We start from the raw sequence: 14,295 nt of genomic DNA, 5'->3' as shown, positions 1-14,295 counted from the left end.
TTTATTGAGCAGAGGTGACTCCATGCAGTTCTTTTTGGGGGAAGGATGCTGCACGTTCCATCGTGTAACAAAAATTTATTGAACACTTACTTTGTCTCGGGTACCTGTCTTAGTAAAGGCGATAAATAAGACAGCCTCATCCTCATCTTCATCAAGGCACCAGTGTGGTGGTGGGGACTGGGGTGGGGACTGCTGAGGCACTGGGCCCTGGAAGCCTTCCCTCTGGGTGTCTTCCTCCCGAGGATGGTCTGGGCTCTCTCTGAATGGAAAGAAATTGGTCTGAAAGTGCCTCAGTGATCGTTGAAATAGGTTTGCCACAGATAGAGGCAAAAGAGATGACCAGCCTTTGTTTAGGGTCTCCTGGAATGGTCTTAGGTCAGGAAGGAGTGAATAGAAACATTTCTCCCAATTTCTGGGCTGGAGATTCCAAACTGACTCCTTCATGGCAGGCTTCCTTATCTCTGCAACCTTTGTTTACATGTTCCTTTCAGAGATTTCTAACAGGATGAAGACTTTGTTCCCTGGGATAAGGGTCTACCTCCAGGTGTGTGGGGAAGAGTTGAGAAGCTGCTAAATTCTTGGCTTTGACTTGTCAATGGTTTTTTGGAGAGCCTGGAGCTGGGGTGGAACTGATAAAATTTGGTAATTGCTTAGGCACTCTCCACTTTGGTTGCTCCTGGGGCCAGATGCGGTTGGGCTAGAAACAAGTTCCGAGAGTTCTGTTCGGTTTTCACTGCTGTTCCTGGGTGCTGTGTTATCCAACCAGGCCCTTTCCTAAGTTTTCTTCTTTTAAGCCTCTTCCTTCAGAGGGAAGAAAACAAAATGTATATGCTGGCTGGCTGTACACAGCAACAGGTATCACAAGAGGTTTTTGTCTGCTTTTGTTTCTGAAGGTTAACCCACTACCTATTTAGAGAGGCCAGGTCGGGGTGTGTGCGTGTGTGTGTGTGTGTGTGTGTGTGTGTATCTTTTTCCCTGGGGTGGGCATTTTCATTCAGGCAGGTGTTGTTATGATCCCCTGTTGGAGAGGAAGCAGTGAAGTTTTAGAGAGATGAAGTGCTTTGTCTGATGTCACACAACTGATAGATGACAGAGTCACATATGTATTCAGGGATCTGGTCCAAAGCCCAGAAGAAGGTGAGCCATGCATGGCCCGATGGCACAGAGCAGGAGCTCTGGTTGCACAATCGTGGGAGGTTACTTAATCTTGAGAAACCTCAGTTTTCTTATCTGTAAAATGGGACAGTATGTATCCCAGAGGGTCATCGTGACCATTTATCAAAGTCAGGTCCTCCTCCGTATGGAGCGGAGAACGGTGTCCAGCATGCAGTACATGTTCTGATGATCTTGGCTGTAATGATCATCCTGGTAGGGGTGGATTTGACCAGAAGCTGGAGTAACTGGTAGCTTCATGGTCTGAGAGGTGTCAGTGGGAGGTGTGGGCCAAGATTGAGAATCTTGTCAGGGATGGCCAGGTGAGGGTGGAAGGGGTTTGAGTGAGGAACGGTCTTGAGGGAAGAGTTGGACAGACAGTGTCTTCTGTCTCTCTCTCTCTTTTTTTTTTTTTTCCGTTTTTTTGAGATAGAGTTTTGCTCTTTTTGCCCAGGCCGGAGAGCAATGGTGCGGTCTCGGCTCACCGCAACCTCCACCTCCCAGATTCAAGTGATTCTCCTGCCTCAGCCTCCCGAGTAGCTGGGATTACAGGCGCGCACCACCCACACCTGGCTAATTTTGCACTTTTAGTAGAGACGGGGTTTCTCTTAATTGGTCAGGCTGATCTCAAACTCCCAACCTCAGGTGATCTGCCCGCCTCGGCCTCCCAAAGTGCTGGAATTACAGGCGTGAGCCACCCCGCCCGGCCGGCAGTGTTTTCTCTAAGCAGAACTGTAGCCCTGAAGTACCCAGGCTAGAACTCTCCTGTATCGAATGAGGATCGCGCCCTCGTGCCAGCTGCTCTCATATTGCTTTGATGGTCTTTCTCAGAAAGGAGGAAGGTGGTGCCGGGTGTGGTTTTGGCTTCCTGCGGCCGCCCCAGTGCCGGCCTGACACTCTCTGAATCTGGTTCGTGGTTGGATCCGTGCGTCCTACAGCTCCATGTCTTGGCCTCAGAGAAATCATTTCCCTCCCGCCATAACTGTCCACCTTCAAAGGTCAGCAAAGGCAGTAGGCACTGCTGAGCTCTTGCAGCCTTCAGGGCTGAGCTGCTTCCTCTCCTGCTTCCAGTGAGCAGTTGCTTGAGGGTGCCTTCGAGAAGGAACCTCACCCCTAGTGTAACTTGAGCAGGTCTAAACTCTAAACTCCTCGCTGGGAACGTACCCTCCCATGGGACCTGGCATGGCACCCACCTCTGCAGAGCCACCCGTGCCACAGAATAACCTCTTTTCCCTAAACAGCCTGTGTGCCGTTGGTTGGAGTCTCTGAATGGGAGGGACCAGCTGAAGCATAACTGTGTATGTTCACATATGTGCCTTGGAAGAGTTTTATGCAGGAAAGGATTTGTAAATCAGAAAAAGGAATGCTGGTATCTAATTCCCTGTCCCCATTTTAAGTCCAGACCAAGTCACCTAACCCCTCGGGCTTGCAGCCCGCATCATCCACTGGGTGATTACCTTGAGTTATCTGGTTCAGTCCCTTTGCTCTGGGCACCCTCTTTACCTCTACGAGTAAACTGCAATTAATTTGACAGCAGGGGCAAGGGAACTGATGAGTCTTGGGTGCAAATCTTGAGATGCTTTGGCTCATTATCTAATTCATGCTTTTCTTTTTTTCTTTTTTCTTTTTTTTTTTAGACAGGCTGGAGTGCAGTGGCACAATCTTGGCTCACTGCAACCTCTGCCTCCTGGGTTCAAGTGATTTTCGTGCCTCCAGCCTCCTGAGTAGCTGGGATTCCAGGTGTGTGCTATCACGCCCAGCATATTTTTGTGTTTTTAGTAGAGACAGGGTTTCGCCATGTAGGTCAGGCTAGTCTCGAAGTCTGGCCTTAAGTGATTCATGCTCCTTGGGCAGGGTGCCACCTGCCTGAATGAAAATGCCCACCCCTGGGAAAAAGACACACACACACACACACACACACACACACACACACACACACACACACAGAGACAGAGACAGAGAGAGAGAGAGAGAGACCGACCTGTCCTCTCTCAATAGGTAGTGGGATAACCTTCAGAAGCAAAGGCAGACAAAAACCCCCTGTGATGCCTGCTGCTGCGTAGAGCCAGCCAGCATATAGATTATGCTTTCTTCCTTCTGAAGGAAGATGCTGGGATTACAGGAGTGAGCCTGGCCCCAATTCAATTCAATCTTTATGGGCATCGAACAAGGGCATTATTTATCACCCGTGGTTTACAGATGTCAAACCCAAGGCTCAGAGACATTTTTTAGTCTCACTGCGAAAGCGACAGAGCTAGAATTTAGTCCCTGTCACGCTAAATCATGCTACATGCTCCGTCTAGTTCAGAGCCTGTTGGAAGTCGACACTGGAGTCCCTCGGTTTTCCTCATCAGGCTCCTGGTCTGATTCTTCCAAGATCAGTCTCTTTGCCTCAGCAGAAGCCAGCTGGGAATCACTGGCCTTGTAACCTCTTCAAGTGACCTCCTTGGGGTGTTGCAGAAGGAGCATAGGCATCTGGAGAACGATATTGTTTCTTCCTAGGGCTGGGATGGGGGCAGTATTCCTCACATCAATTCCAGAAACAGCGCCAGCCCTGCTTTCATCAGCGGGGACCATGAAGAGGCAACAAGCCCTGATCAAATGTGAGCGAGATTGACAATCTCAGCGCTTTCCAGGGAAAGGATGCCGTCCCGCGTGGCTTCAGGCCTCCGAGGAAGCCCCATCCTGAGACAGAAAGACCCCAAATCACAGTGTGTTTCATTTTGGCCAGAGATGAGGCTTACTCATCTCAGACAGCTGTGTCCACGGCATGTTCCTCAAGGACAGCTGCTCCAGATGAAAAGAAGAGATGCTCCCAGAGCCTTGAGGGGCTGCTGATAGGAACCCAAGGCCTCACCCTGGGGCTGTATCCTGTGGCTTCAAAAATATATATATTTGAAAGCTTCTAGCAAAACAGATTACACAAGAACGCAAATGTAAGATCCCTTTGGGATTCTAACATTTTTTCTTAAGGTGTTTAAAGAAAAATGACACCTTAAAAAGAAATGCCATTTGTTTTCAAAGCTGCAGCACCGGGGCACACGGAAGAGAAAGACTGAAGTGTCCCTGAAAATGAATGAAGATTTCAGTCTGTTTTTACTAATGTCCAAAATCTTAGGTTTATTGCCCTTGCGTTCTTCTGTCCCAGAGTCTGTGTGTGGCAAGTGAGTGGGTCTTGTTCGATGGTGCGGTCATCCTGTGGCAGAATGTATGCTCACACAGGGAGGTTTGTTGAGCGTCTCCTTGGAGCAGTCCTTCCTCTGGTGAGGTGCACAGGAGGGCAGCATGCCCATTTCATAGATAGGGAAACTGAGGCTGAGAGGGATGCAGCAATTTAAGACTCCTGGGTGATATCACAGAAGCCCCTTCCCTTTTGTGGTGTGTACTTTCTCTATCTGGGAAGTTCAATTGGACTATGAGGGTTGGACCAAGGGGTCTTCTTGCTTCTGCTTTCTCTTCTTGCTTCTGCTTTCTCTAGGCCAAGGCTTTGCGGTTATGGAGGAAGAAAGAGCTGGGGTCTGTCTTGGCAACCCAGTGGCTCTTCTCCCCTATCCTCACCTGCCTTCTCATTTGACCAACATTTTTTAAGGGTTCCATGTACAAAGGTGGGGCTGCGGCCCTTTCCCAACCAGCACCGTAGCCCTGCACCCTGATATGGGATGGTTAAAGCACACAGACTTCATGGATGGGGGCCTAGGACCTCAGGTGGAGCAGAGGTGGACAGGGTATGGTCCGGCAGGTGGAGGTGCTGGAGAAAAGCCATGTCAGACAGCACGGGAACCGGGTGCGGGTCTCTGGAAGCCTCGAGTCCCTGGCAGTGCTGTGCTCTGTGAGGCCTGCCTTTCACTCCAGGGCACTGACACTCATACCTTTTGCTTCTGCAGCTGACCACGCTCCCTGGAGCCTTCTCCCGAGGTGGCGCAGGTGTCCTTGGCACATACAGCCGTGGTGATGGTACTTTAAGTGGAGGCTGAATCATTTCCCCTTTGAGCTGCATGGCACATGGCTCCCTTGGTGTTCCCATTTTACAGCCAGGACACTGAGATTTGGAGAGGTAAGTGGCTTACCAGAGGCCATGTGCTAACAGAGAAGATGAAGAGATGATTGAAGCAGGCCTGAGGGTCTATACATTTTCCACATACTTTCCATATCTTTAGAGGCCTGACCAAAGCAGAGCTTTTCCTTTCTTCTAGGTAAGTCCAAAGGCACCTGCCTGCTGGGCCCACTGTTTTCTAACTTTCTGATCCCTTGGGGGTGATGGTCAAATATTCGAGTCTGAGGCATTGGGATACATGATGCCGGGTTCTGAGGCTCTGTGTCAGGCCTAAACCCTGCATTTTGTGGAGGTGTGTGAGAGAATATTCCCCCAGGGAACATGCCTAGACACAGGGGGGTAACAGTTGCCCTCATGGGGAGGCATCCGTTTACTCGCTGCTATGGGACCATTTCAGCCTTTTACAAAACCACTGCAGGTGAGTGAGTTCCTGCTGAATACCAGGCCTGGTCTCTTTAGACTTATTATTCCCCAACCCCCCCCTCCCCGCCCCACAACCCCTATGCTAGTTCATCTTTAGCCACATTTTTATTGCCATCATCCAGGCCTGGGCAGGCCAAGATCTTTTAACAATTTTAATCACTGAAAATAATAACTGCATTTTTTTAAAGCCTAACTTTTGGTAGAGTCAGCCCAAAATACAGTCTTTGTGTTGCTATGTGGGAACTGGATTTGGAATTGTTCTTCCATGAGACTGTAGAGCAGAACAGCAGGGCCAGAGGTCCCAGGAGCTGGTCAGACCTGGCTCTGCTCCTTCATGGCTGAGCGACCTTGGGCATTGTGATTCATATTCTCATCTGCCTCCAAGTGTGGCTACGAATGCTTTTTATCCCACTTATTAATTTCTATGATTGCCATAAAATATTAACACAAATTTAGCATTTATACACCATAATATATTAATGCATAGTTTTTTTTTGGGAGCGGGGACGGCGTTGAGACAGAGTCTTGCTCTGTCACCCAGGCTGGAGTGCAATGGTTTGATCCTGGCCCACTGCAGCCTTGACCTCCAGGGCTCAAGGGATCCTCCCACCTCAGTCTCCAGAGTAGCTGGGACTACAGGCGTGAGCTACCACGCCTGGCTAATTTTTTGTATTTTTTGTAGAGACGAGGTCTCACTATCTTGCCCAGGCTAGCCTGAAACTCCTGGACTCAAGCGATCCTCCCACCTCGGCTTCCTAAAGTGCTGGGATTACAGGTGTGAACCACTGTGCCTGGCTCATGTCCAGTTATCTAGGGCAGAGGTCAGACAGATCTCTCCAGGCTCACATCAAGGAGCCTGTAGGCTGCCTTCCTTTCTGGAGACTGCGGGGGAGAGTCTGTTTCCTTGCTCATCCTGGGTGTTGGCAGAATTCGTTGCCTTGAGGTTGTAGGACTGAGATCCTGTTTTGTTGCTGGCTGTCCAGTTGCACTGAGCTTCTGGGAGCCTCCCCTCTAGGCTTATGGCCTCCTCTCTCCATTTTCAAGTCCAGCAATGGTGGGTCCAGTTCCTTTTAGGATTTAAATCTCTTCTCCCTCTTTCTTTTCACTTCTGTGATCTCAGCTAGAAAAGATTGTCTAATTTTAAGGATTCATGTGATTGAACTGGGGCCACGCTGATAATCCAGAATAATCCCTACTTCAAGGTCCTTAGCTTTAATCACATCTAGGAAGTTCCATTGCCATGGGAGGCAACATATTCACAGGTTCCAGGAAATTCCGACATGGACATCTCTTTGATTGGCATGGAGTGTGGCAGGTATTCTGACACGGTACCTCAGAACGGTTGCTGTGATGATTAAGTGAATGGATACATGTAAAGCCCTTAAAATATTATGTTGAGCCATATGAATTTGGCAGCATTGAATTGTTGACCTATAAAAGGTCAACTTAATAGTATCTGGTCTATAGTAAATCCTCAGTAAATGTTTGCTGTCATTACTCTAGTGGTAGAAATGTCATGATTTATTTAGCCAGCTTGCTATTTTTGGGCATTACTTTTTATAGATTTATTATTATTTTGGTGTTTTGGTATATATGTGAATACTGTGATCATCATGCCTTTTTCAAATTTTATTCTGATTTAGGGCAATGCATGTCTTTCCAGGCCACACTCAGTCTCCTGCTCTGGTACCAGTGTCTCTCTGGCCTGAGGGGCCCCTCTTTCTTCCACAGCCCCTCGTCCAGCACCAGCTCAGCTCTGGGCCATGGATGTGGGGTAGGAATTTTCTCTTTTGGGAAGTGGGCCATGCCTCTCCTTCCGGAGACCATCCCCTTTGACTTCCTTAGGGCCCTTGGCTCTTTGAACCAGCCTGCAGGGCACCAGCCCTGTGGGCCCATTTTTGTCAGGGGACGACTCCCTTCCCAAGGGCACCCTGAGTCCCAGGTCCCCAGGCCCACAGATGTTGGGCCCTCAGAGTGTGATCCCATGTCCCCAGCTCTGTAACTCCCTGCATGTGGCTCTTAAGACTCACAAGGCCATGTTTGCCTTGGCCGGACACTTTCGCCTGTCAGTTCTGCCCGTTGGGAAGTGTCATCCTCGTTGTGTGAATGTGGAAGGGATCATGGAGAATTTCCATGCCTTGCCTAAGGTTATAGAGCTGGCATCTCAACCTAGGTTCATCTGCCTGTGATGCCAGGAAAGAAATCAGGTGTCGTTCTGTTCTTGTTGACCCACAACCACCTCTCATTAACGCTTCTCCTGCAGGCAACTACACAGCCAGTGGTGGGAAAGCACCTAATTTACATCTTCATACATTGAAACTGATGTCACTCACCTCTCCCCCTTGACCTGGAAGAGCCCCCAAGGTTGCCACAGGGGACATGATTAACCATTCTACAGCTGCTGAAACTGAGGCCCAGGGAGTGTCCAGAGCTTTCTGAGGTCCACCATGTACTGTTGACCAGGATGAGTGATAGCCACCTGGTGTCAGTGTTGAAGGTTCTCATTCAGTAGAGCTGGGTTGAAATTCTGACTTGCCTGACCAGCTGGTGCCTCATTTTGCTTTAAGTATTGGAGCCCCCAGCTTTATTGTCTTTCAGTGGGAAAGACTGTGAGATTCAGTCCCTCCTTGAAGCTGGGCATCGGCTCTCCTGTCCTGAGTGCTGTTTAGGTAGTGGCTGTTCTGAAGTGGCTTTGGAAAACCTGTAATGAAACTCATCTCCAATGCTGAGATTTGTATAAACTGTCATTTTAACTGTGGTTATTATTCCTTAGGATTTGAGAAATAAAATCTGAGGAGGGAGCAGGGCCTGCCTCAGGGCCTCCTCTCTGAGTTGAGTGACCCATCTTCCCAGGTCTCCTTTTGTTCTGTCTTGAGCCTCTCTCTTGAGGTCCTGAAAGAAGAGAATGTGCTGTTGTGGGGGGCCTGGAAATGTCCCATGGACCACCTGGTGACTCAGTAAGATGATGTGTGTCCTCTGGGGACAGAAGGAGGTCCTGCACAGAGCTTTCCTGCCCACTGACGCCATCCCCAGATCCTAGTGCGGGGTCTGGCACATAGCAGCCTCCTGGTAATCTTAAGTGGAAGAACACATTTCTCAAGTGATCTTAGCACCATTTCAGGCAATGAATTCCAGCCCAGTCCTTTATTCTGGCCAGCCCTGGTGGGTCCGTTAGCTGCAAAAATTAGTCGTGCTCAGTTTTAATGCAAATGAGTAAGTATTACTTTATTGTATTGATTGATAAAGAAACACTCTTTGTATGATATCAAGACCATGAAGAAATTGCAAAGACATAGGTGGGGTCTACAGCAGGGTTTCTCAGCCTTGGCGCTGCTCATATTTTGGGTCAGATGATTTGTTGTGGGGGCTGTCCTGCGTATTGTATTGTAGGATATAGCTCAGCATCTCTGGCCTCTACCCACGGGATGCTAGTAGCACGGTCCATCGCAATCCCAGCTTCCAGTTGGGACAGCCCAAAGTGTTTGCAGACATTGCCACATGTTCTTTTGTGGTGGTGGTGGTGGTGGTGGTGGTGTGTGCATATGTGTGTGCAAAAGGCTCCCTTTGTTGGGAACCACTAATCTAGAGACCACCTAATAGGGTTGGCGTGGGCTCTTCCACAGACCCTTCTGCTTGAAGACAGACAGGTTGATGGACAGTTGGGTTTAGGGAAAAGAATACTGAGTTGAGGGTTCACAGTGAATTTCATCCCCGATGTGGAAGATGAGTGTTCTGTTCCTGGCTGTAGGACGTGGAGCATATTACTCCACATGTGCGAGAAAAAATCATCCTATCTACTTCAGGACTTTTGTGTGATTAAAGAGGCAAGATAGTCTGGCGGTTTTCATTCCATGGGCACCCTCTAAAAAGTAGGGGTTATATTTATGATTAGTAACGAAGAGCCTCTTAAGGAAAATTATTTTTGGCTCTTGTTCAAGGTTCGGTTGACCATTTATTTTTAAAGAGATGGGGGTGGCCCACGCTGGAGTACCGTGGTGCCATCCTAGTTTACTGCATCCTCGAACTCCTGGGCTCAATCGATCCTCCTGCTTCAACATCCCAAAGTGCTAGTATGATAGGCATGAGCCATTACACCTGGCCCATTTGACTATTTTTTATGCTTGATTGTAGAGAAGGGAATGTCAGTCATGAAGATCTAAACTATAAAACCTGCGTGGCTTAGAGGCTGAGCATGGATTGTGGTTTAAGGAAGCCGCAGGTTCAGTTTCTGGTTATGCCACTTGCTAGCCATGGTGAGACCTTGCCCAGCTTTCATCCTCTCAGTTTCTTTGTCTGTAAAATGGGGGCAATAAGAGTACTGACCTCACCGGGCTGTTGTGTTAGTGACTGCGCTGCCTGTATGGGCCCTCCTTTATTTGAATCCCTCTGCCACAGTTGTCTCATTTTTTTTTTTTTTTAATGGTGACCCAAGTTCCATTATGGACGATCAGGCATTCAGGGGAAGGAGGGATCCAAAGCAGAGACAAAGGCAGCCAGCCAGCTCATCTCCTCTGCAGCTGATGCCGAGGAGGAGCATGCCAGTGGGAAGAAGCGCGGCCATATGGCCGGCAGGGTGCCTCACTGGTAACAGTCAGCCTGGCCCCTTTGAAGTGGTTTTAAGACCAATTTGGTAACTTGATTTGGAAAGTGGTATCGATGACTCCGAGGGCGCAGGCTGCTCATTAGCTGCTGTCTGGGCCCAGCAAATTGGTTTAAGTGGAATGAAATTGGTTCCTTCCCTCCCCGTGCTCATGGCTGAGGTCCAGGCCCGATTGTAATGGGAACCTCTCCTGGGCAAAGGACATAGAAAAGCTTTGCAGGGAGTCTGACCCTCCTTTTTCACATGTGAATTCTACTTTCTCCTGGGGGTCAGGGCAATAGGCTGATAAAACATAAAAATGAACCTGAAGTGGGTGGGGTGAGTGTGTGTGTGGGAAGTCGGATCAGAGGAGAATGAACAATGAACAGTTGCCGAGTATTTTTCAAGGGCCAGTTAACCATTCCCCTGTTGAGACACCGTGCTTGAAGCATTTTTTTTCTTTTCTTTCTTTTCTTTTTTATTCTCCCATATTACAAACACTGCTGGGAGGAACATCCGCACGTGCTTTCTCGGTCACTTATGTGACAGCTCTTCCAGGATTTATACCCCGAGGCGACTTCGCTGCCTTGGAGGCTAAGGAACATTTTCTAAGATGCGATCACATTGCCCTCCAGAACAATCATGCCGATTTACACTCCCACTGGCTGTACACAAGAGCCCTGTTTTCCCCCATCTGGTCACCCACATTTGATAGGTCAGAATTTGGCTTTTTGCCAGTCTCATGGGGGAGATGCCATTTCTGGTAGTTCCCTTGATTGCCCGGGGGGATGAGCAGTCTGCCCTCACCTGCCCTATGCTGAAGGCCCTCCAAAGCCAGCATGAATCCTCACATTCCCTGGTCTGTGCCCTGACAACCTAGGAGGACACGCTGGTCTCGTCCATTGCTTATCTGCAACGATTTCCTTTCCCTGTTCCTTTTGTTGCCTTGAGTATCAGTTTTGGACCTCCCACTGAGCAGTTTTTTCTGTTACGTAGCCATGGACAGGACTGAGTCCTCTGGAAAATGATCACATCGCACTGTTGTTCCCATCTGTTCATTTTTTCCTTCAACTAACCAACATTATTTAGCACTTTACTCAGCACAGGATGTGGAACCAAAGGCCTGGCTTTTGGGACACTCACTGTCCCCGATCAACTCTGTGTCCTAGGGAGAGACCCATGGGCTCTCTGGGCCTCCTTTTGTTTCTCTGTAGGAAGAGACTAAAGCTACCAGCCTCCCTGCAGGTCGGAAAAGAGAAAGAGTTAGTAACACAGGCGAATGTGTGCGAAGGGGTTTAGAGACAGGCAAAACATTGCACCAAGGCAGGGCTCGCTGGAGTGCAGACCCAGGAAAAACCCTGCAGGCCACATTGCTTCTGGTCTGTCAGGGTACCAGCCACACATCCAACGCAGGGAACTTAGGGTGACTGGCCTTTCTGCTCTTGCTGACTCACCCGAGCTTGTTGAGTTATTATTATGCATGAGTCATTCAATCGATGGTATTGGGTGCCTAATGTATCAGACACTCCTAGGTGCTAGGGATATAAGAGCAAGCAAAACAGACATGGTTCTGCCCTTGTGGGCCGTATAGTCTAGTGGAGGAAGGGGGAAGAGGTTAAGTATTTGTAGGAAGGTGAACCCCATGTCAAGAAAGCATCTTCCATCTTTCCAATGTTTCCAGGTAGCCTGTTACTCATGATAGAGAGGAAGCGGTGGTCATCTTCATTGTTTGGTAACTAGTTTGTGTATGAGAAAATGCTGGTTCCCAAGAAAAAGAAAGAGACTACGGACGAATGATAGCAAGACTATTAAATAGGAATACAATTGAGCACCTACTATATGTGCTAGACCCTCTTGTAAGAGCTTTGTACAAATTAGGCAGACAGGCAATATTATTATCCCCATTTTATCTACAAGGAATCTGAGTACAAAGTGATAGCTTTTCTGCAGACCTTGTGCACAGGGGTCAGAGTTTGGGAACAATGCCTTTTTTAATTTGAAAGTATCTGTTGTTGGTCTCACTTGTTGGAATTCCTAGAGTCCCAGAAAAGTAAGTTTTAGTTTTCTTCTGCCAGCATCGGTCAGCCTGCCTTTGACCCAAGGTCACGACTCCCTCCCTCCTCCCTTCCCTTCCCTGCTCTGACATTCTTACCTTGTTTTTGAGTTCCTTATTCCCCAGTTTCCTCCAAGCAGCAGGCTCTGGGAACAGTCCTGTTCATTTATATAACAAATATTTATTGAAATGCAGACATCGTTTTCATAATACCTGTGTACAAGTTAAACCCATGGTCACTTGTTCAGAATATGCCTCTTGTTTATGACAAGAGATGGTCCCTTGTTGAAGGCCTGTCACATGGCATGTACTCAATCTTTTCTTTCCTTTTAATAAATAGGTGAGTATTTTCCTCAATTTGCACATGAGGAAATGGAGGCTCAGAGAGCTTAGGTAGCTTACTTAGAGCCACACAGCTGGGTTAAATGGGTTCAGCACCATGAAAAGCTGACCTTTGATGTCTGCACTCTTATTCTCTGGCTTATTGGGAAAGAATTGGACAGGGATGGTATATGAAGTTGATGGATGCAAAGAGATAATTACTGTTGCTCAAAGGTAGATCGAGAGAGTTTGGGCAAAAACAGAAACATGAACAAGCCCTTGAAAGTCCCCTCATCCTGGGCCTGTGGTCTGTCCTTTGTAACTGCTCTTTCTTTGGCATTCCCTCTGTCTCCCCTGCCCAGCCCAATGCCAGGCACACTGAGCCTATGGGGATTTACAAGGCAGGCCTCAGGTTTCTCCCCTCCCAGGTAGGCATAGGAATCACTGCTTAGCTTAGATTTGGGAGAATGGAAGAGTCAGGCAGAGTCTCACCCGGCCCTGCCTCTGAGCTGCTTTGACACCTGGGGCGGGTTTCTGGACCTCTCTGGACATGACCAGGTGTGTTGTGACTGCCCACCAGAGGCTGGGTCTGTGGATGGAAGACTGAAGAAAAGGCGATGATCACAATCCAGGGACAAGGTTTCTGAATCTTGTGAAATACTTACAAACACTTTGAAACAGGAATACAAAGAAGAGCTCACATTTATTGAGCACTTACTATGTGCTATACCCTCTTGTAAGAGCCTTGCACAAATTAGGCAGACAGACAATATTATTATCCCCATTTTACCCACAAGGAAACTGAGTGCCAAGTGACAGCGTTTCTGCAGAGCCTGTGCACAGGGGTCAGAGTTTGGGAACGCACTGCCTTTCTTTAATCTGAAAGTATCTGTTGTTAGTCTCACTTGTTGAAATTCCTAGAATCCCAGAGAAGTGAGTTTTAGCTTTCTTCTGCCAGCCCCGGTCAGCCTGCCTTTGACCCAAGGCCATAGTAAGTCCCAGAGTGACTTCCCCTCTGTTTTATTTTCCCTGACAAAGGGATACGGTATTGTGCGGTGGCTGTGGATGGCGTGTAGCAGCGTTTTCCTTCTCTTGAAAGGCAGCAGCCGAGTGGTGGAGCACAGAGGTATTCCCTGAGCCCCAGCTTGTGCCCCCGGTAGGTCCAGGGCGTTGTGGGAAGGAGACCTGCTCTAGGTGGTCCCGTCTGGTTTCTCAGGGGAGAAAATTCACAGGTCCATCTCCTAGCTGTCATCCAATTCTGTGTAGAAGGGGAAAGCCAAGGTTGCCCTCAGATTTTGATCTTGGTTCACTGAGATTTCTCCATTCCAGACCAGGGGAGCTTCAGGGAAGCTTGGTGACTATGACTGGATGAATTCTGTCCCCCTTAAACCATAGGTTGAAGTCCTACTCACCCATACCCCAGAATGCGACTGTGTTCGGAAATAGGGTCTCTAGAGAGGTACAGTTAACTGAGCTCACGTGGTGGGGCTGTAATACGGTCAGACTGGCGTCCTTATTGGGAGAAGAGATTAAGACGACACAGGAGGAGGGAAGACCACATGTAGACACAGGGGGGAGGTGACCATCTACAAGCCCAGGAGAGGCCTCAGAAGAAACAACTCTCCACATCTGGATCCTGGACTTCTGGCTTTCAGGATTGTGAGGAAATAAACCTCTGTTGTTTGAGCAACCCAGCCTGTGAAAATGTGTTAT

General features: G+C 48.5%; 1 long non-coding RNA gene across 13 annotated transcripts in view; it reads left to right on the top strand.

The window, feature by feature from the left end:
* Positions 1-14,295, top strand: part of LOC126961609 (uncharacterized) — a 205,926-nt gene that overhangs the window by 42,168 nt on the left and 149,463 nt on the right. For 12 of the 13 annotated variants that reach the window (XR_007728356.1, XR_007728359.1, XR_007728355.1 and 9 more), the window contains exon 2: positions 5,037-5,206. The exons of the other annotated variant lie outside the window; for it this stretch is intronic. This is a non-coding gene — a long non-coding RNA (uncharacterized LOC126961609). The remainder of the gene's footprint in view (positions 1-5,036; positions 5,207-14,295) is intronic. 13 annotated transcript variants of the gene reach the window in all.

This window comes from Macaca thibetana, chromosome 8 (assembly GCF_024542745.1).
Source record: "Macaca thibetana thibetana isolate TM-01 chromosome 8, ASM2454274v1, whole genome shotgun sequence".
Lineage (NCBI taxonomy): Eukaryota > Metazoa > Chordata > Mammalia > Primates > Cercopithecidae > Macaca > Macaca thibetana.
Note: the sequence above shows the minus strand (reverse complement) of the source record. Positions and strands in the feature narration are given on the sequence as shown.